The sequence below is a fragment of the Schistocerca nitens genome, chromosome 8 (assembly GCF_023898315.1).
Source record: "Schistocerca nitens isolate TAMUIC-IGC-003100 chromosome 8, iqSchNite1.1, whole genome shotgun sequence".
Classification (NCBI taxonomy): domain Eukaryota; kingdom Metazoa; phylum Arthropoda; class Insecta; order Orthoptera; family Acrididae; genus Schistocerca; species Schistocerca nitens.
The window spans coordinates 303,736,222-303,749,747 of record NC_064621.1 but is presented as its reverse complement, the minus strand read 5'-3'; the positions used below and the strand labels follow the sequence as shown (position 1 = coordinate 303,749,747).

General features: G+C 42.2%; 1 protein-coding gene across 1 annotated transcript in view; it reads left to right on the top strand.

The window, feature by feature from the left end:
- The window catches only part of LOC126198736 (calcium/calmodulin-dependent protein kinase type IV-like), a 610,244-nt gene that overhangs the window by 352,114 nt on the left and 244,604 nt on the right, over positions 1–13,526 (top strand). The gene's annotated exons all lie outside the window — the stretch shown is intronic.

Here is a 13,526-nt window from a genome sequence, read left to right as displayed (position 1 = left end):
GACAAAAATCCATTGTGTAATTTCTACGGAGTTTTTTCTCGCTCCGCTCAAACATTTGCCCTAAACTATGCCTTCTGCCACTGAAAACAGTATGTAGTGTAGACATTTACTATTAGATTTTTCAAATAAGAGATATAGCGGCTGAATAGACTTATTGTCGATGACAAGTATTGACTTCCATCATTTGTGAACGGCCAGATTTTCATTGGTTTTGTGAAACCACAAGAAACTTAAATCAAGAGGGACGGGGCTATCGGATCGGCCCTACTCCTCCGAAGTGCGCGTCCGTTGTGGCTACCGGCGCGCCGCCGGCTCGCTCGCTCGCCTGTCGTGTCGTGTGGCGGTGTGTCACGCCCACCTGCCGAGTTCCGCTGCCGCCGCCTCTGCCGCGTATCTCCTGGGCTAATTGCGCCGCGCCTTCCCGGCCGTCGTATTTGCTGAGCGCAGAGTCTCGCCGCTGTCACGGGCGTTTCCGCTGATTAGCGGCAGCGCTATCGATGTGGAGCCACGCCGTTGCAGGTTGCGCGATAAAAGAGTCGCCTCGGGAACTAATCTCCCACCAGAGTATAGCGCTACGCAGCAGCTGTTGGCGAAGCCTGCAGCGCGTCGCCCACTTCCCGTAGTAAACCCATGTACTATTCTGTCAGTAATATGTTTCTTGTCTCATACTGGAAAGTGGGCTCTCAGAATTTTGAGAGTAAAGCTTTAGTTGCTGCAAAGGGCGTTCGTTCCTTGTAACACCTCTCACTGCTATACAGGGTGAAAAGTATTTAAACCGACAGCCGGCCGAAGTGGCCGTGCGGTTAAAGGCGCTGCAGTCTGGAACCGCAAGACCGCTACGGTCGCAGGTTCGAATCCTGCCTCGGGCATGGATGTTTGTGATGTCCTTAGGTTAGTTAGGTTTAACTAGTTCTAAGTTCTAGGGGACTAATGACCTCAGCAGTTGAGTCCCATAGTGCTCAGAGCCATTTAAACCGACAAACTCTGGGAGGTTGTAGGGGACATAAAAACAAATATTTTCCCTAATGTCATTTTTCCCTATGAGGAGTATTTAAACCGGTAGAGGAAGATTTCTTCGGCGGCAAATTAATTAAACCAACAAACACTTTTCCATTTTTTATGACCAAGAGACTACACATTAACACAACCCAATTTCAATTACAGTAGATTTTCAAAACTGCTTCCATTGACACGTAAACAAAGATTATACCGTCGGGTCATGTTCTGTCTTACACGGGCAAAAACCCCAGGAGTACCCTGAATTGTTCCTGCTGCTGCTGCTACTACCCAGGCAACCAGATCCTCTTCTGATGCAACAGGAGTTGGGTAAACAATGTTGCGCATCTCTCCCCACACAAAAAGTCCAGAGGGGACATGTCTGGGGATCGAACAGGCCACTGTCTTGTAGGGAGCGGGGCGTCTTCCAGCAATTCTGGCAATGCTCTAGCGAGAAAATTGGATGGAAATGTAGGATGCATTTCACACTGTTCCTGGTACCACTGCGAAAACTGTGCTCTGGGTGGATAATCAACTGGTTTCAGGTTGTGGACACGCTGTATGTGAAATGGACGTAACAATTGCTCTCGGAGGACTGTTCTTACATTCGTCTGATTCGTCCCCATGTTACGTGCAATTGCACGAGTGCTGATAGAAGGATCCCGCTCCACACGCTGCAAGACAGCTTCCTCGTGGGATATGGCGATTAGGATAATGTTGTTGATAAACACGCTGTGCAGCTCGCCCGTTGTGGTGCGCTACGTATTACGCACCAACCATATCAGTGTACTCACTCCAGGTGTATCGCTCCATTAGTACACAGAGACAATGCACTACTACACTGGTGGACAGCAGTTGCCTACAACTGAAGAGCGTAATACGCCCTCTAACAACTGAAGATCGTAATACGGCCTGTAAAAACTGAAGAGCGTAATACAGCCTGTATCGGTTTAAATAACCCCCATAGGAAAAAATGACATTAGGGAAAAATATTTGTTTTGATGTCCCCTACAACCTCCCAGAATTTGTCGGTTTAAATACTTTTCACCATGTATGTTGGCCATTTCCTTAGCGGTCTCCTTCTTTAGTAATTAAATGTCCTGTCTATTCCTCCGATAAATCAATGCGCCACTAGCTTTCTCTGTGGCGATATTTGTGTGATTGTGCCACGTTGAGTCGTTCCTAACACGTCATGTGGCTCATTTCAGTGGCTATTCGCGCGATCGTATACTCGTATATCATGCTATGCATTCTTACAAAATACATCAAGTCTTTTCGTCTGCAGTATTTGCGTAACATTTATTTTTGTCAAGGCTCAGATGTTTGCATAAGTCGCAATTCCTCTCGAAGTCTCATTTATTAACATTTTTTTCACCTCTTGACTTCTCCGCATTGTCTGGAAACGATCTGAGAGAGCTGAAAACATTATCTGCCAAGCCATTTAGTAACATCACGAATAGTTACGGATCTCTTATAAATGCTTTAACGCAAATATTTTTTTGACATGGTCTGTGACGTCAGATGATCACTGCATACCTGTGATTCCTGGATAACAGTCACATGTAACCTCTGGAAGACAATTTGTGCCTGAAAGAGCTATTGGGCATACTTCTAACCGCGAAACGCCGGTTGTAGCAGTTACTGCCCAGAACGTGCGACGGTATACAATGCCGCACGCATGTAACACCATGGAAGCTGTTGCTCCTCTAGCAAGGAACAAGTGTTATTCTATCTTAAAAGTGCTCAACTGCGACATAAACTGAAATATTCCACAGTGGAAACCAGTAGTGAAAAACATCTGTGATCCCAAATAATTTTGTCACCACTGGACGACGCTTAGGGATTTCCACATCTGCGTGTACGTTGCTCCGAAGTGCAGTTGCGCTCATTTTGCCTCAACTAACTTAAATATTCTTAATTTTCCCTATGGACGTTTAAGAATCAGTGCACATTACTTTTATTTGTAGGAAAATTAAGTTAAAAATACTGTACATTGTTTGAAATTATCGGCTCTCAGTTCATGTCACTTACAAATTTTGTAACGACACCTCTTTAAGATGATTCTAAGCGATCGCTTGGCAGTCATCTACTAAACGCAGTTCATCTAAAAACTTCACACGTTCTATTTTCCTCACGCTTAAGCCATGAGTTTGAACTCACACAAATTTCCATATGATTACTACACGTATTCTGAAACGTTCTTTATCTCGTTAAGTGAGAGGTGTCGGACCGTTTCCATGTTTAACACGTCACTTTCAAGAACAGGAACGTGAACTGTATTTTCACATTTGTAGCTCTAATTACAACGTTTCTCTAAAATGATCTGATCCCGTTAAGATAATCTGTATCGCATTAACAGAACAAATAATTTAAATGAAAAACAATAAACGAAAACGTTTGTTTGCATTTCTGCGAAAATCACATTACAAAGCTACTGTAAATATAGATTTTTTTAAGTACTTTGGTTTTTTTGAAACACTCAGTAGGCAATATTGTTGCAGTACTGTTCTGGTTTAGTGGACTTTTTCTCGAAATGTTAGTAATATGGAAGCAAAAGATGTTCATTCTTGCTCTCTTTAAATGTTTCCTGTAAACGCAGCATTTACAGAGATGTCACTACGGGGCAGCCACTCTCTCAGATATGACATGACTGTGAAAAGTACTTATCTTTCAGCCTTGCAGCGATGTTATGATTAATTGTGTCAAATTGCAACTCCGCCTTCCGCTAGCGCATATAAAATTTTCCACGTGTGAAAATGGTTTTTTTTTGTTGACAAATTCAGAGTGAAACTGCAGTCCGCTCCCTTTCACGCCGACAGCACTCGTCCTCCTCCTCCTCCTCTTGCAAAAGTAGTATGGAGGCTCAGTTAGCAGATTGGAGGAACGCTAGGGCCTACAGGTTTGGTTAGCCGCATTGCTTATGAGGCATAATGTTTTTCAGACCAAACTTCAGAATGAAGAGTGCTTTAATTTTTAGATACAATTATAGCCATCTGTGTAGATAGCTGTAAGCTAGAATAATCTGTCGGTACTGATAGATCGCTGATGTGTCCTTAAATATGACTGACGTTATCAGGTGGAAAGCCCACAGATATACAGAGGTACTTTCCTGCACATCCATCGTACAGCTTCTCATTGATCAATGATTTATGCTACATGACCCTGCAATAATACGTTTCGCTTTTCAATACTTTTCTTTCTCTGTTTCACTCGTCTTACGATGGAGCAACTGAAACACACGTTTCTCAACGAAGTGATGCAGCGATTGAAGATCTTACTTAGACTGATAATATAGCATACTCCAAAATCGACCTACTGACCAAGTAAGATGACGTAATATTTAATGTAATGCACTTGTATCCAACAGAAGTGAGTTACAAATCCTGAAATCACTGAATGGTTCGTTACAGGGGTGCTGACTGCTTGTATTTTTAGACTTTGCGAGGTTACGATGATATTACGTGGGCTGTTGGTCGCTGCTACAGGTGCTTCGCTTCGCGTGTTACTCGGAGATACGTCACTTTGTTTTGCCCACTTTAGCGCAACGTGTTGAGCCAGCAGTGAGTTACTGGAAACGATGTACATTAACACGTTGCAACTGTAAAGGGCTGTCTCCAGATTCGGTCTGAACGTTACATTCACCGATAATAACCAGCTGATAAGGCTCACGAAGGAGTATGAGGCAAAGGCATGATTTTCTGGGTCTTTTCCATCGGCATGAGGTGTCAGCTTGCGTCACTCAAGCGTAGAGGACACTTGCTATAAACTAAGTTTAAGTAGCCTACCTCTACAGTAGATTAATGCAGACGTAATTACTTGCCTCAGTGGTGTATCGAAATGGTCGCTTGGTTTCATAAACACAACGTGGCAGTATCTGATCAGCCTGCGGCGTTTGAAAACTGTGCACTTTTTCCCACCACAGTGCATTCTTACTCCTGTAGTGCAATTAATAAATGATTTGGACACTCGTACCCTCATGCCTATAGTACGGTACACCACTGGTGCTTTTTCTGGCCCATATTCGCTACACAACTCGGTCATCTGCTCGCTCCATACTTTATTTGTGCCGATTACTTCGATCTAATAGGTTATCCCTATCACTAATAGTCTCATAAAATGAAAAAAGAGATTAATTTGATTTTCGGCGTCAGATGTAGTATGGAGACACCCAACAACCAGTTTCGAAACTGTAGTTTTCTGCATAAATTGGTTAAAATATCTCAGTTCGTTGGATGTAATCTTGGACCAAATAACTAGCGAATGAATGTATCACTTGAACACAATTAAAAACATAAGGAAAATTTTAAATTTATAGAGACACAAGATGTTTGATCTCACGAGACTTCTACTTCCCAGCCGTTTGGCCAGAGTCCTAATCAATGTGGCTGTGCCTGTATCGAAATGATTTGATTTGTTCCCCACGGTGTGCGTGCTTATTACCACCTGGTTAGTGCAACGTGTAGGCGGCAGGTCAGATGAGGGAATGAAAAACTTGAATAGTCAATATCAGAGAAACTGGTGGTCCTCTCACAATGAAATGTGGAGACAGTCGCACGCCGGTGAAAAACACCGGTTATCTGGGTCGTGGGCATAGCCCAGCTGTAAGTGAGGGCTACCAGCTACTTCTACACGTAGATATACCTGGCTGTTCTCAAATTCACACTTAAATGCATGGCACAGCATTCATAGAACCACCTTCAGCATATTTCTCTACCGTTCCACTCTAGAACAGAACGCGGGAAAAACGAACGCTAAAATCTTTCTGTGTGATCTCTGATTTCTCATATTTTATTACGATGACCATTCCTCCGTATGTTGGTGGGCGCCAACAGAGTATTTTCGATGTCATAGGAGAAAGTTCGTGATTGATATTTCGTTAAAAATTCTCGCTGCAACGAAAAACGCCTTTGCTTTAATGATTGCCACTCCCTTGCGTATTATATCCGTGACATTATCCCCCTATTTCGCTGCCCTTCTTTGAACTTTTTTTATGTTCACCCGTCAATCCTATCTGATATGGATTCTATACCGCGCAGCAATTCTCACGAAGAGGAGAGACGAATGTAGTGTAGCTGTCTCTTTAGTAGATCTGTTGCTTCTTCTATTCTGCAAATAAAACTGTCTTTAGTTCGCCTTCCCCGTGACGTTTTCTGTGTGATCATTCCCATTTAAGATGTCCGTATTTGTAATCTCTAGGTATATAGGTGAATTGACAGCCTTTAGATTTGTGTGCGCAGCTCATGGTCTAGCGGCCCTGCCCGCACGATGGTAGCAGCGGCAGTAATAAAATGACTGAAATTGTCATCGATTGACTCTTGAGTTGTCACGCGATCGCAGCACAGAAATGGTAACTAGAAAACGACAAAGAAGCAGGTGGAACGGACGACAAATGAAAAACAAAGACGTAGCTAAATTAGCTCGATCAGGGGACTGGCCACTCTCTATAAAAAAACAACTGAGTGAAGTTCTCAATCATGGATTTTGAGAAACGTCATGGTACATCTACCCGGAACCACTGACCAAAAAACGACGGAGAAGTATATCGAAAGAAATATGGGTAAAAAACTCGGGGGATTCCACCCAAGTCACCGATGTGGCTTCAAGTAAAAAGACTTGGCTCTGAGCACTATGGGAACTTCTCAGGTCATCAGTCCCCTAGAACTTAGAACTACTTAAACCTAACTAACCTAAAGACATAACACACATCCATGCCCGAGGCAGGATTCGAACCTGCGACCGTAGTAGTCGCGCGGTTCCAGGCTGTAGCTCCTAGAACCGCTCGGACACTCCGGCCGGCTAAAAGGACTTGGACTGGGCGGTCGAACAGCCCTGGCCATTAATTCCACACGATCATTCCATTTCATGTGATTTATAGTGTAACCGAAATTTAACGGATTCATTTTAGTGTTCATGTTGATGACCTCACTCTTTTTATTGTTTAGACTCGATTGCCACCTTTCTCACCACACAGAAATCATATGCAAATCATTTCATAATTCGTAGACGTATGGTAAACGACAGCATCATCTGCAAACACTCAAAGAGGGATTCTCAGATTGTCTCCTGAGTCGTTTATGTAGATTAAGAACAGCAGAGGGTGTATGACATTTGTCTGGGAAACGTCGGATATCACCTCTATTTTATTCGATGTCCTTCCGTTAGTTACTGCAAACTGTGATCTCTGACAGAAAGCCACGAATCTAGTCGGTCAAATGAAGCGATAATTCACATATACGCAGTTCCATTGGAAGCCAGTGTCAAGAGATTTCTGGGAATCTAAAAACATGGAATCAACTTCAGAACGCCTGTCGATAGCACTCATTACTTCATGTGATTAAAAGGTCAGTTGTGCTTCACAGGAACGATATTTTCTACCCTATGGCTGTAGCATTCGTAGCTAACTGGCATTCAGCTAGAGTTGAGGCTTCTGATATTTTATGTTTTTTTTAATTTATTGAGTCAGCAGTCTCCTGACTGATTTGATGCGGCTCGCTATGAATAATTTCTCTCGTATGCCAGCCTGTTCACCTCAGAGGAACACTTGCGCCGTACATCCTAAATTAGTTTTAGGATACATTCCACTCTCTGTATTCCACCGTTTTTACTTTCTGCAGCTCCCTCCAGGGCCATGGAAGTTATTCCTTGATGTCTTAATACATGTCCAATCATCCAGTCCGTTCCTCTTGTCAATGTTTTCCGTATCTTTCTTTCTTCCTCGATTCTGATGAGAACGTCCTCATTCCTTATCATTCCACCTAATTTTCAGCATTCTTATGAAAAACCACGTTTCAAAAGCTTCGATTCTCTTTTGTTGCAGTTTACCTAAATTCTGTCCTCCAAAGGTATAGTGCTGTCCTCCAAACGTACAATCACAGATATTTCTTCCTCAGATTAAGGCGTAAGTATGATACTAGAAGGCTCCTTTTGACCAAGAATGCCCTCATTGTCTGTGCTAGTCTGCTTTCATGTCGTCCTTGTTTCATCCGTCATGGGTTATTTTGCTTCCAAAATAGCATTCCTTAATTTCCATGACTCTACTGTGATCACCAATTTTGATGTTTAGCTTCTCGCTATTCTCGTTTCTGCTACTTATCTTTGCTTCAGACGTTCGTCGGTCTACTTTCAATCCATATTCTGTACTCAGTAGGTTATTTATTCCACTGAATAGTGTCTGTAATTCCTTTTCACCTCCATTGATGGTAGAATCATTATCAGCGAATCTTATCCTTTGGCCCTGAATTTTAATCCCCCTCTTGGACCTTTCATTTATTTCCGTCATTGCTTCTTCGATGTAGGGGTGAAAGACAGCATACCTGTCTTACTTCCGTTTTAATCCGAGCACTTCGTTCTTCGTCTTACAATCGTATGTTCCCTCTTGTTTCTCGTATATATTCTGTATTACTTATCTTTCCTATAGTTTACTCCTAGTTTTCTCAAAATTTCAAACGTCTTACACCATTTTGCACTGTCGAACGCTTTTTGTGAGTCGACGAATCCTATGAGCATGTCTTGCTTTTTCTTCAGCCTTGCTTCCATTATGAAGCCCAAAATCAGGATTGACTCTCTGATACCTTTACTTTTCCTAAAGCCAGACTGCTCGTCATCCAACACATCCTGAGTTATCTTTCCCATTCTTTTGTATATTACTCTTATCGGCGGCTTCGAAGCATGAGCTGTTAAGATGGTTGTGCAATAGTTCTCGCACTTATCTGCCCTTGGTGTCTTCGGAATTGTGTGAATGATATTTTTCCAAACTTCTGGCGGTACGTCGCCGGTCTCACAGATTTCACAACAACCTGAATAGCAGTTCTGTTGCTACTCCCCCTGATCATTTTACAAATTCTGGTGGAATGCTTATTTGACCTCAGTTCTTAAAAATCCGTTTTAAATTCTAATTCTGGATCCCCTATCTCTTCCATATCGACTCAAGGTTCTTCTTCCGTCAGATCACGAAACCCTCCCCATCACAGTTGCCTTTAGTGTGCCCACTTACCCGCTCTCTCCTCAGCGTTTATCAGCAGACAAATCATCTAGAACAGTAGGTCGACTAAAAGTTCGTAATGTTTTTGAAAAGTGAAGGGAGTATCACAGGCCAGTAAGGCAAGTAAGCAAATGAGTAGGCGAGTATGGTCGTCTCCGACCCGCGTCAGCTCTCCTCTCCTTCTAGGGCCAGTTCACTGGATAGACAGATCTCAGGTAGCTTTTCCTCCAGTCGCCGATGTTGTTAGATAACTTCTTGTCTGTTCCAGCTCTACTCTATTACTTTTCGCCTTTTTTCCTCTGCTGCCGACCTTTCGTGGACATTTCGTTATGCCCTTGTCGTTGTACAGTGCATAAGCGACAGATGAAGTATACTGCCTTCTCAGTTTTCACATATTCCGAAGTTCTGGCCGGTCCCCTTGTCCTTATGCCAACGCACGCCGAAAGCCGTCAGTTGCCCGCCAGTCTCATACAGTGGGCTGTGGCGACTATTGTGTTTCAGTCCACTTATGCCAACGAGCTGATTCTGCCCGTCCGCTATAACTCGGCGATCCCTTGTAAAAACCGACCAGCTTCTGGCAACAGCTGTACTTGCGCAGTATTCAGCTACATAAAGACATCCACTAATTTCAGTAGCCATTGAAAATGTCAATAAGTAGATAAATGACGTGCGAAATGATGACTATTCTATTTGAATAGATGGATAATACACTACTGGCCATTAAAATTGCTACACCACGAAGATGACGTGCTACAGACGCGAAATTTAACCGACCGGAAGAAGATTCTGTGATATGCAAATGATTAGCTTTTCAGAGCATTCACACAAGGTTGGCGCCGGTGACGACACTTACAACTTGCTGACATGAGGAAAATTTCCAACCGATTTCTCATACACAAACAGCAGTTGACCGGCGTTGCCTGGTGAAACGTTGTTGTGATGCCTTTTGTAAGGAGGAGAAATGCGTACCATCACGTTTCCGATTTTGATATCGCGTTTGCGGTTTATCGTATCGCGACATTACTGCTCGCGTTGGTCGAGATATAATGACTATTAGCAGAATATGGAATCGGTGGGTTCAGGAGGGTAATACGGACCGCCATGCTGCATCCCAACGGCCTCGTATCACTAACAGTTGAGATGACAGATATCTTATGCGCCTGCGATGGTGTACTCAACGACGAATGGCACGAATGGCAAAACGTCATTTTCTCGGATGAATCCAGGTTCTGTTTACAGCATCATGATGGTCGCGTCCGTGTTTGGCGACATCTCGGTGAACGCACATTGGAAGCGTGAATTCGTCATCGCCATACTGGCGTATCACCCGGCGTGATGGTATGGGGTGCCATTAGTTACACGTCTCGGTCACCTCTTATTCGCATTGACGGCACTTTGAACAGTAGACGTTACATTTCAGATGTGTTACGACCCGTGGCTCCACCCTTCATTCGATCCCTGAGAAACCCTACAATTCAGCAGGATAATGCACGACTGCATGTTGCAGGTCCTCTACGGGCCTTTCTGGATACAGAAAATATTCGACTGCTGCCCTGGCCAGCACATTCTCCAGATCTCTCACCAATTGAAAACGTCTGGTCAATGGTGGCCGAGCAACTGGCTCGTCAGAATATGCCAGTCACTACTCTTGATGAACTGTGGTATCTTGTGGAAGCTGCTCTGCCTGCCTCAATGCCCAGGCGTATCAAGGCCGTTATAACGGCCAGAGGTGGTTGCTCTGGGTACTGATTTCTCAGGATCTATGCACCCAAATTGCGTGAAAATGTAATCACATGTAAGTTCTAGTATAATATATTTGTCCAATGAATACCCGTTTATCATCTGCATTTCTTCATGGTGTATCAATTTTAATGGCCAGTAGTGTAGGTAGTTATGTTCGTTTCTTGAGAAGGTTGGTGAATACAGTGAATATCGTTCGTTTGCGATCACTTAAGATATTTTCTGCTTTGTTAGAGGGTCGTTTAACTGTTTTCATGTCAAAATCGAGCTCACAAGACATACGCGAATACTTCATTTAAATCGCAAGTTATAGAAGGAACTCTGTTCCATTTTATGTAGTTGTCCTGAGTTATCTGCTTATACTCTCTACTGTTTCCTGCAAGCGAAAAAAACGAGTATGAAGATTAGTCACTGTAAGAAGGAAAGAATCTCTTTTCACCAATATTAGAGTATGTGAAAGGAAGCAAATTCCGCAACATTTCACTGATAATTTGGTTTTTTCATCAGTTTTGATGTGGCTCTGTGAATTCAAGGTGTTGGGTTCTGTTCAGACATGTGAAGAAGTTCCCCCCCCCCCCCCCCCCCCCGCCTTTTATTCGAGTGGGACAAGCTGCGTCGAAATTCCATCAGTCCATAAGACATTCTACCTATTTGGATACCTCAATGTTCCACCAAAATTATTATTTCAGTACCACGAAATGGACTATCACCATATCAGAAGCTCGCAAAACACAAAATTCATTGTTGAATCTGGAGTTACTAGCCAGCATATTCTGAAAGGGAGCTTGTCCGCACGCATCAGTACTTTTCATGTTTTTAGTGATCACTTACGATATAAGTTGGTAGATTGCAACATTTGACATGCAGTACGATAAAGAGAGAAACGAAGCTTGTTAATAACCATAAGTATTATAAATTTTGAATTTTTGTGGACAGTTTTGTGGCTAACTTGCAGTATTATTCAGGAAGGATATATGAAGATCAAACAATAACAATCTTACAGTAATTTTCCACAAGCTGATACATTGTGCATGTCATTCGGTACTCGCACGCTCCTTTTGATAATGATAAACATGTACCTATTTAACGCTCAACTTCACATAAATGTAGAAGGGGAAAGATTATTTTCTAGGAAAGAACACATCAAAAGATTCTCACTCGTTCATGAATATTATCAACACGATAGCGAATCGATATAACAAACAGCTGCACTTTAATTGTGTGTTTGTGTGTGTCTGTTTGCGGCGTGAACGTGCGCGCGTGTTTGAAGTCAAGTTGTCGAAATCATTCAAATAAGCGTAATTGCCAAGACCTTGTGTCTGCGTCTTGCTAAACAACATAAACGTAATTTCTAAAAGTAATATTCTGAAAATGACGTATTACGGGTTACAAGTCGGTTGCAATGATATAAATGTTTTTATACTACGTTGATGGTGTTATAAACAAAATTAAAAGCAATTATATCGCAAATCGGGAACAGATCTTTAGACGAAATTTCACTTAAATTGACTTAATTCGTCACCAACGGTCAAGTTTCATTTAATCTGTTTCGGATTATCGAGTTAAGTGAGTCTTTAAACGGGTATGCTTCTCGCGGATTACGTCGCGAGCTCCCAATTAAAATTTAATTAAGCCATGAATACCAAGAGGAGAAGCTCTTAATTAGAGTAACTGAGACGTTGCACATTACTTACGTTGTCAGTCTCATTACTGCCAGCATTACAGGAAATCTACCCCTAACGCCTCTGTTAAACTAGGAACGGGGCAGAATATGGTCTCATGTATAGTACCTTCGTAACAGGTTAATCCAAACATTTTGTAAAAATAGTGAAAAGAGAACCACCTGCATGAATATCAAGAGCTTAGGTGGAAAACCAGTCCTAAGCAAAGAAGGGAAAGCAGAAAGATGGAAGGAGTATATAGAGCGTCTGTACAAGGAAAATCAACTTGAGGGCAATATTATATGAATGGAAGAGGACGTGGATGAAGACAGGATGGGAGAAATGATAGTGCGTGAAGAATTTGACAGTGCACTGAAGCAATCTACCAACCAGTTCGTCTTGAGTTTTGACTGAGATTCAGTACACCATCTACTTTAAGCAATCTGTTGGTAAAAAATAGACAATGGACACATTACATATGATTGTATATTATAAAGCTTTTAATAACGTTGGAGAAATGTAAGCGGTTTCCATAAACGTGCCTCACACGCACTTTTCATTCAGGACGTCGTTCCATCGGAAATATTTATTCTTAAACTTCCGGGACACAGATACTTTGTCGTGGAACGAATCAGGACATAATTTACAGACTACTGATCAAAAAACCTATAAACAAAGTATTAAATAATTAATAAAACATAAAAAAGGGAGTACAGGAATAAATAACACATAACAGAGAAAATTTCTCATCTTCTGCGAGAAACTGGCTTACAAAATAGAGAGAGTGTGCTAAAGGGAAACCTTTGAACTTGTATTTGAATACTTGTGGTCTATCGCTCTTTTTCTTAGTTCTGCTAGATGCCTTTGAGAATGAAACTTGCTGAGCAATACACACGTTTCTGTAAAGTGTTTAGGGAAGTGTTATCCAAGTGTATATCGTTTCTCCGTCTAGTACTCACTCAATGAATGTTGTCTTTTCTTCTAAAAGAGAGTTGCGATCATTGGTTCCTTGTCACACAATACACTGTTTAGAATCCTGTCCCGTCTACTTAATTTTGACGCTAATGGTTCTGGATACTCTGTATTTCCGAAAGAACTAATGGAAATTCATTAAGTAATGGCGTTGGCATTGTGTCCGTAGAAATTTA